Raw genomic sequence first — 12692 nt, forward strand, 5'->3', positions numbered from 1 at the left:
TTAGGGCTGTCAGAAGGCATCAGTTTCCATTCTAACTTGTGTTCACTGTATGCAGTGCTGTTTCTGTTCCACTGCAGTTCAGCTTCTGACAAAAACTGGGCTATTTGTCTCGCTGTCTGCTGTGGCAGGATTTTGCATATGTAATTACCAGTATTCCTTTTATTATTATGCCATTCCACTCCATTCATTTCAGTTCAAAGGAAACACAATTCAAATGGAGAGGGAGCAATCAGTTTGGTCCATAGTTTGTGGACCAAAGTCACCCGCACCACCCACAGGAAATACTGGTTATATTTTCTGGATTTATTTCCATTCCAGATATGGGACAAATAAGCAACATCAGCAATTCTCAACCCTATTTCCAGCAGAATTCTGTGGCATTCCTACCCACAGTTAAGTTTCATGACTAAGGACCGATTTCAACTCAACTGGCTCAGGTACAACATTTTATCTATTACACTGTACTGGTTGTCTCTAGCTGATGGGTTATTTAAATACATGGTTGGCCAACCGGTGAAACCATTGTCAAATGTACTGCACTGTTAAGGTACTGCTCCTGATAGGAGCCAGAGAGATATGTGATTCTGTATAAAACACAGAGCCAATTTTAAACACCTGCCACACCTCCTTAACTGCTGCTCACTACACTAGTAGTAAAAGCACATCAAGATCCTTGAGTAGAACTAATAATAGTAATAATAATAATAATAATATATTTCCCAGCCACTCTGGGTGGCTCCCAACAGAACATTAAAAACACAGTAAAAGATCAAACATTAAAAACTTCCCTAAACAGAGCTGCTTTCATATGTCTTCTAAAAGTCAGATAGTTGTTTATTTCCTTGACATCTGATGGGAGGGCGTTCCACAGGGCAGGCGCCACCACCGAGAAGGCTCTCTGTCTGGTTCCCTGTCACCTCACTTCTTGGAGGGAGGGAACTGCCAGAAGGCCTTTGGAGCTGGACCTCAGTGTCCAGGCTGAAAGATGGGTGTGGAGATGCTCCTTCAGGTATACTGGGCCGAGACCATTTAGGGCTTTAAAGGTCAGCACCAAGATTCTGAATTGTGCTTGGAAATGTACTGGGAGCCAATGTAGGTCTTTCAGGACCAGTGTTATATGGTCTCGGCTTTGCACTTAACTTGTGAAACACTCACAAAATTCTGTGCTACCACTAGCAAAATACATTACTTCAATAGAGGAAGCAGACCCTGTCATGGCTAAATTACATAGCCATCTTCCCACAGTGCCTGGCTCAATATTTGCACATAGGCTGTGCGCTGAAATTCATCTTCCTTCTTCCAAGTCATTAGCAATTATGTTAATAGATCCTAACACTGACCTTTTTTAGTTGTCTGCAATTTTTCTGTCACTGACTCCCGCCCCCCTGCCATAATTCCTGTGCAATTGGCCCAGTGATATGTTGCCATGCACTCCAAATCTCCAGAGTTATTTTATTCAGTTTCTAGTTCCTTGGTGTAGAAACTATATTGGGAATATGCATTTGAGTCACTATTTTGCCTTTGCGTATGACCCCTTGTTTCATGGAGTTGACTGCTCAGACTTGAGTAACATTCAGCTGGGAGGACTTCTGAAAACAGCTTGGCAGGGTGGAGCCATGACAGTAGGCTCCCAGCAGCACAGAATTTCTGTCATTTATGGACAGCGAGATGTGTAAGGCGGTGGTGAGGTTGGAGCTGCATGTCTACCCAAGCCGGACTGCTGGATTGACTTTGCCAATGCACCAGTGCAATACTGACCTCACCGCCATGTCTTTGCCCCTCTGCTAAGTGGAGCAACTCTGCTGCCAAGAGGCTATCACTGTGCCTTTGCCCCACAAGGCAAACTATTGGGAACCAGACCCCGTTAGACCTTGCATTGCAGATTGTTTACACGTGGGGATGAATAGTGTATTGAGGTCGCCATCCCATACCTACCTTCCTGGGGTTCAACAAGGATTTATGGTCCATAGCTGTTCTTGAAAAAGTAACTATCTGTCAGGGAACTGCCATCGGCACAGAGGCGAGAGATAGAGGGGGAATTGTGCTACAGGGAGCCTCCAAAAATCTTGCGACACAGTTCCCCTTCTCGCAAGGAGGAAACCCCCACCTCCAGTGGAGAAGAGGTGCAAGGGGGAGAGGATGCTAGAGAGAGCCTTAACACCGCACCTGAGCAAGCCGGAGAGGAGGGCAGCACACCCCTGCCACCCCCAGTTATGTACAGTAGTTTGAGGCACAGGGAGGGCTGGAAAAGGCTTGGGGGTGATGAAACTTTTATGTTGGGGGAGGTACAAAAACAGACCACTCCCGGATTCTGCTAGCGATTGAGCCAGTCATGAACTTACGATGCTCTTCACTGTAAATAGTTTGCACCAAGAATCAAGCCTGTAAAAGACAGGTCGGAGTCCTGCCTGGTTACTCTTGAGCAACCACCCACCCTTTGACACTATCAAAACTAAGGTACAGTAGAGGACATTTTTTAAAAAATAAAGATAGGATTTTGACTACACAGCAAAAATGATTTTATATAAAAATCATGACAACAATGTTCAAATGCTTCCACTATTTGGAATTCTTAGTAACTCTTCAAGTGAGGAATATCATACAATCCCAAGGGAAAATAAAACAAGTGTTGAGAAAAAGGGTTATGACCCTCCAATAATGGTAATTCCTTTCCCCAGGGATTGTGAATGCAAAAACCCAAGTTTGTATCTTATGCAAATCCTTAATTTTAATTTCCATTCAGTTGTCTTTTATTTCCTTATTCCTTATTTTATTGAATTATATGTGTGTGACTCAACTTTCCCCCACCCCTCAGCTTTTGTTAGAGGAAGATATTTTAACATACCCAGAAATGATAGACATTGTGGATGTTCTTTGAATGTGCTGGACAGTGTAGAACATAACCTTTTCTACTGTCCATTATACAACCAGCTACACAAACATGTGCCACCATCATTTTTGGGTAGACTAACATCACAGCACAATGAAATTATCAGATTCTATCTGTCTGACATTAACCCAGAAGTAGCTGCAAGGGTGGCTGAATTTTTGTCAATAGTATTTCTTAGTATTTCTTAGGGATGCAGGTGGCGCTGTGGGTAAAACCTCAGCTCCTAGGGCTTGCCGATCGCATGGTCGGCGGTTCGAATCCCCGCGGCGGAGTGAGCTCCCATCTTTCGGTCCCAGCTCCTGCCCACCTAGCAGTTCGAAAGCACCCCTAAGTGCAAGTAGATAAATAGGTACCGCTTTATAGCGGGAAGGTAAACGGCGTTTCCGTGTGCTGCGCTGGTGCTGGCTCACCAGAGCAGCTTCGTCACGCTGGCCACGTGACCCAGAAGTGTCTCCGGACAGCGCTGGCCCCCGGCCTCTTAAGTGAGATGGGTGCACAACCCTAGAGTCGGACACAACTGGCCCATACGGGCAGGGGTACCTTTACCTTTACCTATTTCTTAGAATGGTGAATGGCACTATTTAGCCGGAAGAAATCCCAATGAAAACCCTCGTTATATATATTACATGGCGCGCGCGCTCTCTCTCTCTCTCTATATATATATTATATGGATGTTTTATGATGTTTAATGATGGCCTATACTTGTAATGCATAATACAAGTAAGTAGTAAAGGTAAAAGTAAAGGTAAAGGGACCCCTGACTGTTAAGTCCAGTCGCGGATGACTCCGGGGTTGCGGTGCTCATCTCGCTTTACTGGCCGAGGGAGCTGGCGTTTGTCTGCAGACAACTTCCAGGTCATGTGGCCAGCATGACTAAGCGACTTCTGGCGAACCAGAGCAGCGCACAGAAACATCGTTTACCTTCCCGCTGGAGTGGTACCTATTTATCTACTTGCACTTTGATGTGCTTCCAAACTGCTAGGTGGGCAGGAGCAGGGACCGAGCAACGGGAGCTCACCGTCACGGGGATTTGAACCCCCGACCTTCTGATCGGCAAGCCCTAGGCTCTGTGGTTTAAACCACAGCACCACCCGCATCCCTAAGTAAGTAGTAAGTAAGACTAGATAAAAAGGAATATGTACATAATAACACAAATATGTCAGCATTTTAGCATGCCTTTCTCCTATACCTATTTTTGTATGCAGTTTTGCTTATTGTACATATTGCACACTTTTACTTATTGTACATTTTATTTCACTTATTCCTGCAAGCAATTCCCTGCCATTATAACACATTTCTGTATGTTATTTTCACTTGCATATGCATTTTTTATCTGCACATTCCCCTAATATATAGATTTTTGTTAGAGAACTGCCTCACAAAACTCAGAATTCCAAAGGATAGCTGTAGTTCTGTGCATGCATTATTTAGGAAAAAACAAATTAGGTAGCTTGTGTTAAAACATGTGCTAAACCATTTTTCCCCTCCATCCTTAGTGGCAGCATCAGAAACACTCGCACATTTCCCAAAACACTCTAGGATGAGGATATCCATGGAATCTGGAAAGCCTCCTCCAGTTAGAAAATGTAGAACAGGGAGCCCACTTAAGTCATAAAAAGCTTTTAAGATGCCTTGAATAAAATTGGGTTTCAATATATTATTAAGAAATGATCATAAGAGTCATCATAGGGGAAAATGATACAGAAAGGTTCTTATCAAAGAATGAGCCAGTCAAGCTGAACGTGGAGGCCTGCTCAATGTGATTGCTTTCCAGCTTAGCTGATCAGCTGAGAAAGTCCTCCGCTGTCACATACAGCTCAAATGTCAAGCTGATTGCTACAGCCTTCATGTCAATTTACATAAATTATCCATAATACTCATATTTTATTTCTAAAAATGATGTTTGCCCGTATTCATAATCTAATTAAAGGAAGACTATAGTAGCGGTTACAGTTGATTGCATCTTTCGGAAGCCTATCAATTCTTCATGACAATGCCAGACAGTCATTCTCCTTATTTCCACGGGTTCCCCCCCCCTCCCGCCCTGCATTCAGTAGATGAAATCCAAGCAGGAGATGCCTGGGAGTGTGACACAGTTTCTCCCCTTTTTAACACACTTTAAAACAGTCCCCAGCATTCATTAACTGCATAAATTTGTTAGCCATTTAGAGATTGGGAGGAATAATGACCTGCAGACTCCAAAAAGATTAAATTCTCAATCGGTTGATTATTAACCTTCATTAGTAGTAAAGAACTAGCTAATTGAGAATGCAACTCTATGCAGACTTACTTGGCAGTAAATGCCATTGAACTCGATAGAATTTTTAAATGAGTTGTATTCAATGGTTCTGTGATGTCAGCGGAACAAGGGAAGGAGGCCATTTCCCACAATTCCTCCTTGCAACAGAAGCTCCCAATGGCTCCTCAAAATCTGCTCTGATGCTTTGGAGGGTCCTTTGGAGCAGATTTGGAGTTAGCATGCAAGGAGGGTAAAGGAGAGGGAGGATAATCAATAAATTCTCTCTTGTTTCACTGACAGATATCTTCCATCAGTGGAGGAAAAGCACTGGACGCTACTCTGCTGCTATTACTACTATTCCAACCCCCATGTGATGGCCTGGGAATCCGATTCAGAGGCTGAACCGGAGGAATCCCAGCCTGCACAGGAGTCGGCTGAGCTGGGGCAGGGCCTTGATTCTGAAGCGCCTGCACCTATGCCGGATCCTCAGGAGCAGGCACCAGGTGATTCCACTCTGGCTCCAGAGGCGATTGAGGACGCATTGCCTACAGGTGCACCTCTCCCAGCCCTGTCAGGGGAAGGTGAGTCTCCCCCTGGGTCCAGTAACCCACCCGCCTCTCCTGAGCTGCAGAGGCTCAGGGCAGAGAGGTGGAGGGAACTGGTTTCTCCCAGGAGGAGTGCTCGCCTTAAGGCCAGGAGAGGTGGGTCACCTGGGGGCCAGGACTGCCCCTGGCCTCAGAGAAGATAAAGGCCAGTCAGCCTGGTCCCAGGCTGCGGGAGCAAAGTCGTTGAAGAGCTGTTTTGGCCAGCATCCAGTCCTGTTCCCCCAGAGTTCCTGTCCTTGCCCTGCTCCTCACTGTGGACCCCGCTTCGCCCGTGGAGGACTGTCTGCTGACCCTCGACTCAGGTCCTGGACCTCGCCCCACGGTAACCTCCCCCCTGGACCAGCACACCCCAACCTCCCAAATAAGGGGTGGACACAGTGGCGGAGGAAGGGGGTGCAGAGGGTATGGGCCACCCCAGGTGTCATCAATGAGGGGGATGACAAAATGACAAAAATAAGAGTTGAAAATAATAATATTGGGCTCATGAAACTGTTTAGTTCAGTCATCAAGTGTAACGAAACGCGGCTGGCACTGGGCACCACATCGCGGGGGCCGGCACTCCTCGCATCTCTCCTGGGAGTGATGTGGCGACTTGGGCACCTGCAGGCTCCACACTGCCTAAAACAGCAGCGTGGGACTTGCGTCTGCCCTCTGCCTCTCCCTCAGCCACCCTACAGCTGAGGGGGAGGCGGCAGAGAGGTCCCATGCAGCGCACCCTGCCCCGCCAGCATGGGTGGCACACCCCGTCCCCAACTACAGGACACTTGCACCGCACCTGGCATCCAAGCAGTGAGCTACGCCACTGGGTGAACAGACTTCAGGCTTGCAGGATCTGGTTTGTGTTTTATTATAACCTTGAGATCCACCAACTGGAGCAAGTTGCAAAAGACATAGCTTGAAAACTGGGAAACCCTGAGTGATTGAACTGAATGTCGTTGAGTAGACAGTTATTATTATTTTATTATTTATTAAATTTATAGACCGCCCTTCATCATGATCTCAGGGCGGTTCACATAATAAAATAAAAGATAAAACATAGTAAGTAATTAAACCAAAACAGCAAAACAGCAAAACAATACCCACCCCCTTTCCACAGATAAATCTAAAAGGCTGTAGGCCTAAAAATATATAATGAAGGCACCAGGTGAGCTTCCTTGAAGAGAGCATCTCACAAATGGGGAGCCACTATAGAAAAGGCCAGTTCTTGTGTTGTCATCCTCCAAACCTCACGTGGGCCTGTGATGATGAATACAGAGCCTGGTTTATATGGGGAAAGGCAGTCCTTGAGGTATTGCGGTCCTAGGCAATATTCTACAACCAAGCAGTAAATAAAACCCCCAGGACATCCCAGTTGACATTGGTTGCTGAGGAAGTGTTCAATCTATGTCTTGAATGAGTTTGGATAGTTTCTATCCAAAAGGGACAGCAGCCCTGAAACAGTTAACTGGCAAAGGAGAAAGACACTTGAATTTTTCAATTATTCTACTTTGGTATATATCAGTACTTCTCTTGTTTAATAGCAACTGTCATTTTGCTGGTGTTTCTTGTGTTTCCTTCATGTGGGCTATTACAGCCAAGCTATCGAATGGAAAGAGTAAAGCTATTGAAAGAAAAGAGTAAGTGACCAATTTGCAACAGTGAAGTATGGAAGTAATAACCTGCTAATGTTATCTTCCTGCTATTCATGCTGATTTATCAAGCTTTAGAGAAAACGAAGAGAACTTTGCTTAATGGATTTGCTACTCTCTCTGTCGGAAAAGTTAGCACACTCGAAAGTGATAAGTTTCTCCACCACAAACGTATCACAGTCTTAAGGGGGTGACTAGCACTTACCTTCCTATAGTACAGTGCGGATTAATCAAAGTACATTTCAAGTCGGTGAGGTTGGAGATGGGTAGATCAGTCTATTTCCGGTCTGTATCAATTTCTCTAGCATTTCTTTCATAAATACATTCCCTGCATTAAGCAGTGTGAAAATTCATACTTAATAATGCATTTGAAAGTGAATTTTAACACAAAATGCAAGTCTTTTAGCACAATGTATGCCTTTCTAAACCTATTTTATCCCAAAATACACATTTTGTAGTTGTTGGGGTTGGGTTTTTTGGGGGGGAGGGTGTTTTTGAGCTTATGAATATATCAGCTCAAAATTTACAAAATTCAGAGAAGTGCAATGTCCAGAAATAATTGGTTTCAAGTACATGTATTAGTACAGGAGGTGCCAATTAGGCTGGTTCACTTCAAAATGCAGACAAATGAAATTCTCCACCATCTTTATATTGTCCTGAATTCATGGAACTAGAGCCAGCACGAGATAGCCTGTAAAATGGGCAGGTTTTTCGAAATGCAAAGGAAGATGTCTTAGCAGCCTAAGACACATCAACTTCATTGACCCTGAAGATTGAGAGGCCTCCCCAACCCTCCTCTTCCCAGACCTGTAGTAGAAAACTAATCAAGATGTTCCTGCATCAAGCAAATAGATTTCTGCAGTATCTTTTCAGTTCTATAATGCTATGTAATACTGGCAAAGGTAAAGGGACGCAGGTGGTGCTGTGGTCTAAACCACTGAGCCTCTTGGGTTTGCTGATTGGAAGGTTGGCGGTTTGAATCCCTGCAATGGGGTGAGCTCCCATTGCTCGGTCCCAGCTCCTGCCAACCTAGCAGTTCAAAAGCATGCCAGTGCAAGTAGATTAATAGGTACCGCTCCAGCGGGAAGGTAAATGACGCTTCTGTGCACTCTGGTTTCTGTCATGGTGTTCTGTTGCACCAGAAGCGGCTTGGTCATGCTGGCCACATGACCTGGAAAGCTGTCTGTGGACAAACACCAGCTCCCTCGGCCTGAAAAGCAAGATGAGCTCTGTACCCCATACTTGCCTTTGAAGTGGACTTAACTGCAGAACTGGCTAAATTGACATACAAATTGAGAGACAAGGACAACTGTGACTTCAAGGAGGAATGGGAACTTTACACAAATTATTTAAAAACACAACAAAATGAACTGGACTCCTTGGCAGGTTTTGAATAAACATACACAAATTTATTGTTGATAACATGATGGACAGATATGTAAGGATATATACAATTTTATAATATGCAGAGAAAATATGTGCAGAGAAATCAGGGAGAGGAGCTGAGGGAAGTCCTTGGTGAGGGAGGAGGGAGGGTGGAGGGAAAATAAAAAGGAGGGAAATTATGTAGGTGATTATATGGTTTGATAATTTGTTATGTGGAAATTGAGCAATAATATATATATATATAGAGAGAGAGAGGGGGGTACAGAGGGGGACAGGAAGGTAAACAGTGTTTCCATGTGCTCTGGCACTCGTCACGGTCCTCCGTGCGCTAGTAGCAGTTTAGCCATGCTGGCCACATGACCCGGAAAACTGTCTGTGGACAAATGCTGGCTCCCTCGGCCTGAAAGCGAGATGAGCGCCACAACCCTACAGTCGCCTTTGACTGGACTTAACCACCCAGGGGTCCTTTACCTTTACCTTTATGTGATATTGGTAGGGTGGTGGGATGTACTAGACATTTTCCAAATGCTAAAAAACATTTCTACCAGAAGTATACATGGTATACACAGAGGATCCATGGTATACACAGAGGATAAAATATGAAGTCATCGGTTTACAAACGTAGGAAAGGGTATCAAGCCATCTATGGGACTGTGTCTGTGACTGTGAGCAACATTAGGACTCAATAAAATTGAAACAAGGGGGGGAAATGGCCTCCCTGTTAGAGGGCTCGCTGAACGGAGAACAATGTTTAGCAAAGCATGAGGGATTTATAGTTAGCCTCCGAGGCAAAATGTTGGTCATGAATTGCTATAACAAATTTATCGCCACGAACACAAATGCTGACAAATGTCAGGCTGTATCTGCAGTGGTACTGAACTGTCCAAATGTCAGTTGCTCACATCAAGTAGCAAAAAAAATTAGCACCTCAAACAAATTTGCTAAACAATGAAAGCTTAAATCTGAAAGGACTTAATCTCAATATAAATCACAACCTGCTTTGGAAATGATATGGTTCACAATCTGACAATAAAACAGACAGAAAGATGTGTTTGGCTATTTATATCTATTAACAAAAGGGAGGGAAAGCGAAAGTAAAATGATGGGCATACTACATTTTCAAAACATCCTGCAAGTGGCCAGCCACACAACCCATTTAAGACACAATCTTTTCTTTCTGAAGTATAAAAATAAGCAGGCACAAACAGGGCTGGCACTTCAGATTTCAGTAGCACAGGGGTGGGGGGATACATGGAAAGAACTTTCTAACATGTGAAGATCATTGGCAGGTGCAAAGATTTGATTGTAACTATGGTCCAAATTTAAATTTCAACAAAGCCATGGGTTGGATCAGACTAATTAGGACTCTGTGAACAGTGCCTTTGGACAAGCTTTTGACAACTTACTTAAACTTGTTGAGTCCACTCTGAGTGTAACTCAATTGGATATCACCCAACCTTTTTCTTTACTTCAGAATTTATACAGTGGTACCTCGGGTCACATATGCTTCAGGTTACATACGTTTCAGGTTACAGACTCTGCTAACCCAGAAATAGTACCTCAGGTTAAGAACTTTGCTTCAGGCTGAGAACAGAAATCGTGCTCCAGTGGCGCGGCAGCAGCAGGAGGCCCCATTAGCTAAAGTGGTGCTTCAGGTTAAGAACAGTTTCAGGTTAAGAACAGACCTCCAGAACGAATTAAGTACGTAACCAGAGGTACCACTGTAAACCGCTCTGCTTTCATGGAAATCCCAAATGGCTTACCAAAGTACAGAAAAACAACTATTGTCCCACACAAGAATTTATTTTATTTATTTTATTGCATTTATAATTCTCCCCCTCCTCATTTAATCCCCACAACAACCCTGTGAGGTAGGTTGGACTGAGAGGTAGTGACTGGGCCCAGTGAGCTTCATGGCCAAGTGCACATTTGAACCCTGGTCTCCATGATTCTAGTCTGACACTCTAACAACCACTGATCAGATTCCCCAAGCATCCCTTGGGGGTGACTCCAATGTGCTGACTCCAATCGTAAGTTTTGTTCTTCACATTAGTGAATTTAGTTTTGTTTTTAAAGTGCTCATGAAAATTCACCAGCTTTTACATGTGAATTTCTCCTAATGTACAAAATTTTATATGAAATTTTCCCCAATTTTCCCCACGTAATTTTTGCATGCTCTTTTCACCAATATATACATTTTTATGCATGCTTTGTCCTAGTATATGCACTATCATGGAGATCACTTGGCTGAAGAACTACATAACAAAATTCACAACGTGCGAATTTTGAAGGATTGCTATGTTTCAGGTCTTGCATTCTTTTGGAAAATTCAAATTAGGCAAGTTCCCTTTTAAATGTAAACTGAACTGAATTTCTTCCCCATCCCCAACTCCAAGTAGCATAAAGTAGTGGACACATGCATCTTGGAGTCTTCGTTTCTTCAAGACATGCTCTTTTGTGGTGTATGTGTATTTTGGTGCACAAATTGGGCACCACTGAAATGAGAGCAGCACAGGACTTCACCTTTTTGTGACCCAGTTAACTGAACACACACCTGCAGATGGTGTATTGGCAGACCACCTGTTTTTGCTGCCTGCCTAGGACTGAAAAAACAAGGAGCAATGCCCAACACCTGTAAGACATGGCTGTTGGGCTGTCTTTAGCCTACTGGGGCACAAACGGTTCAAGCAGCAGCAACCAGTACAGGCTAAATGCTGAGCGTCTTCAGAAACAGCAAGCCGTGCTATGCAAGATTGTGGCAAGCTTAGGTTACAGCAAATTCCACCCTGCACATCTCACATTAGAAGTCACTGTGCACGAGAAATTCCTTAATGCTGTATCTATCATGTAGTCAAATCCCCTTTCTGCTAACAGGGGTGGGAGAAGAGAGAGGGCTCCCTGTTTTCAAAATAGCACAGTGATCCTGGTGACAGCATCACGCCCCTCGGGGAGACTGCCACCTCAGACTGCGGCCCAGGGGAAGCCAAATCAAATTGCCCCATATTTTGTGCATGAAGTGGGCATGTGGCAGGCGTGACTGAATGTTTTCTGACAGCTCTGTTAATTCAGGGCCCATCAGATGACAGAGAGAATGATTTCTGTAATTATTTTTAGGCATAAGATCCATAGTCAGCTCTGTTAGTGCGTGCTTTTGAAACTGCTTGACATGAAATACTGTTAGGAGTTTGAGAAAGGAGGAAGTAGGCTGCATGTGAGATTCTCCTAAGTCCTGGATCCAGCAGGTGTTAAAATATAAGCCCACCTGGCTTCCTGTGTTGAGGTGATGCAGCAAGCTGGAGAGAGAGAGAGAGAGAAAGAGAGAGAGAGAGAGAGAGAGAGAGCGCGCGCAATGTTTGATTTCTGTTTGAATCCAAGGCTGTAGCTATGGGGAAAACAGGACCCTTTGTGAACCCCTCCATTGTAAGCTCAGGTTATATATATATATATATAAACCATATGTCCCAAGGACATCACAGTCTCTGATGTGAATTTCCAAAAGGAAACATGAACCCTAGGTAAGTGGAACCCCTGGAATCTCGCACCGTTCAGAGATCAGGGTGGTGTGCAGCAATACACATGGATAGTTTATGTGCTACCCCTTTGGATAAAGCCTTTGAAAGACAACATGTCTGACTGCATGAACTTCTACTGTATTGCTTGTCGGGTGGGAATGAGGCAAAGATATGCAACTGGCTGATTCTCATCCAAGACATCTCACTGGAGTGCAATCTCAGTCAAAGCCTTGCATAAGCAGGCTTTCTCTTTCCTGTAGCTAAATTGAGTCTGTCTTGGATTTGCTTCAGTGTTAAAACTTTGATCAGTTGCTTTTGTAAACCAAGATACAGTCAAAGATTCCAGAAACGTGTGCTAGCAGAAACTATATCTATCTATCATCTATCATCTATCTATCTATCTATCTATCTATCTATCTATCTATCTAATCT

The 12692-nt window shown here is 44.1% G+C and overlaps 1 long non-coding RNA gene across 1 annotated transcript in view; it reads right to left on the reverse strand.

The window, feature by feature from the left end:
- The window catches only part of LOC309344024, a 123365-nt gene that overhangs the window by 69420 nt on the left and 41253 nt on the right, over positions 1-12692 (reverse strand). The window lies entirely within an intron of this gene.

The sequence above is a fragment of the Podarcis erhardii genome (assembly GCF_964252035.2).
Source record: "Podarcis erhardii genome assembly, chromosome: 6".
Classification (NCBI taxonomy): Eukaryota; Metazoa; Chordata; class Lepidosauria; order Squamata; family Lacertidae; genus Podarcis; species Podarcis erhardii.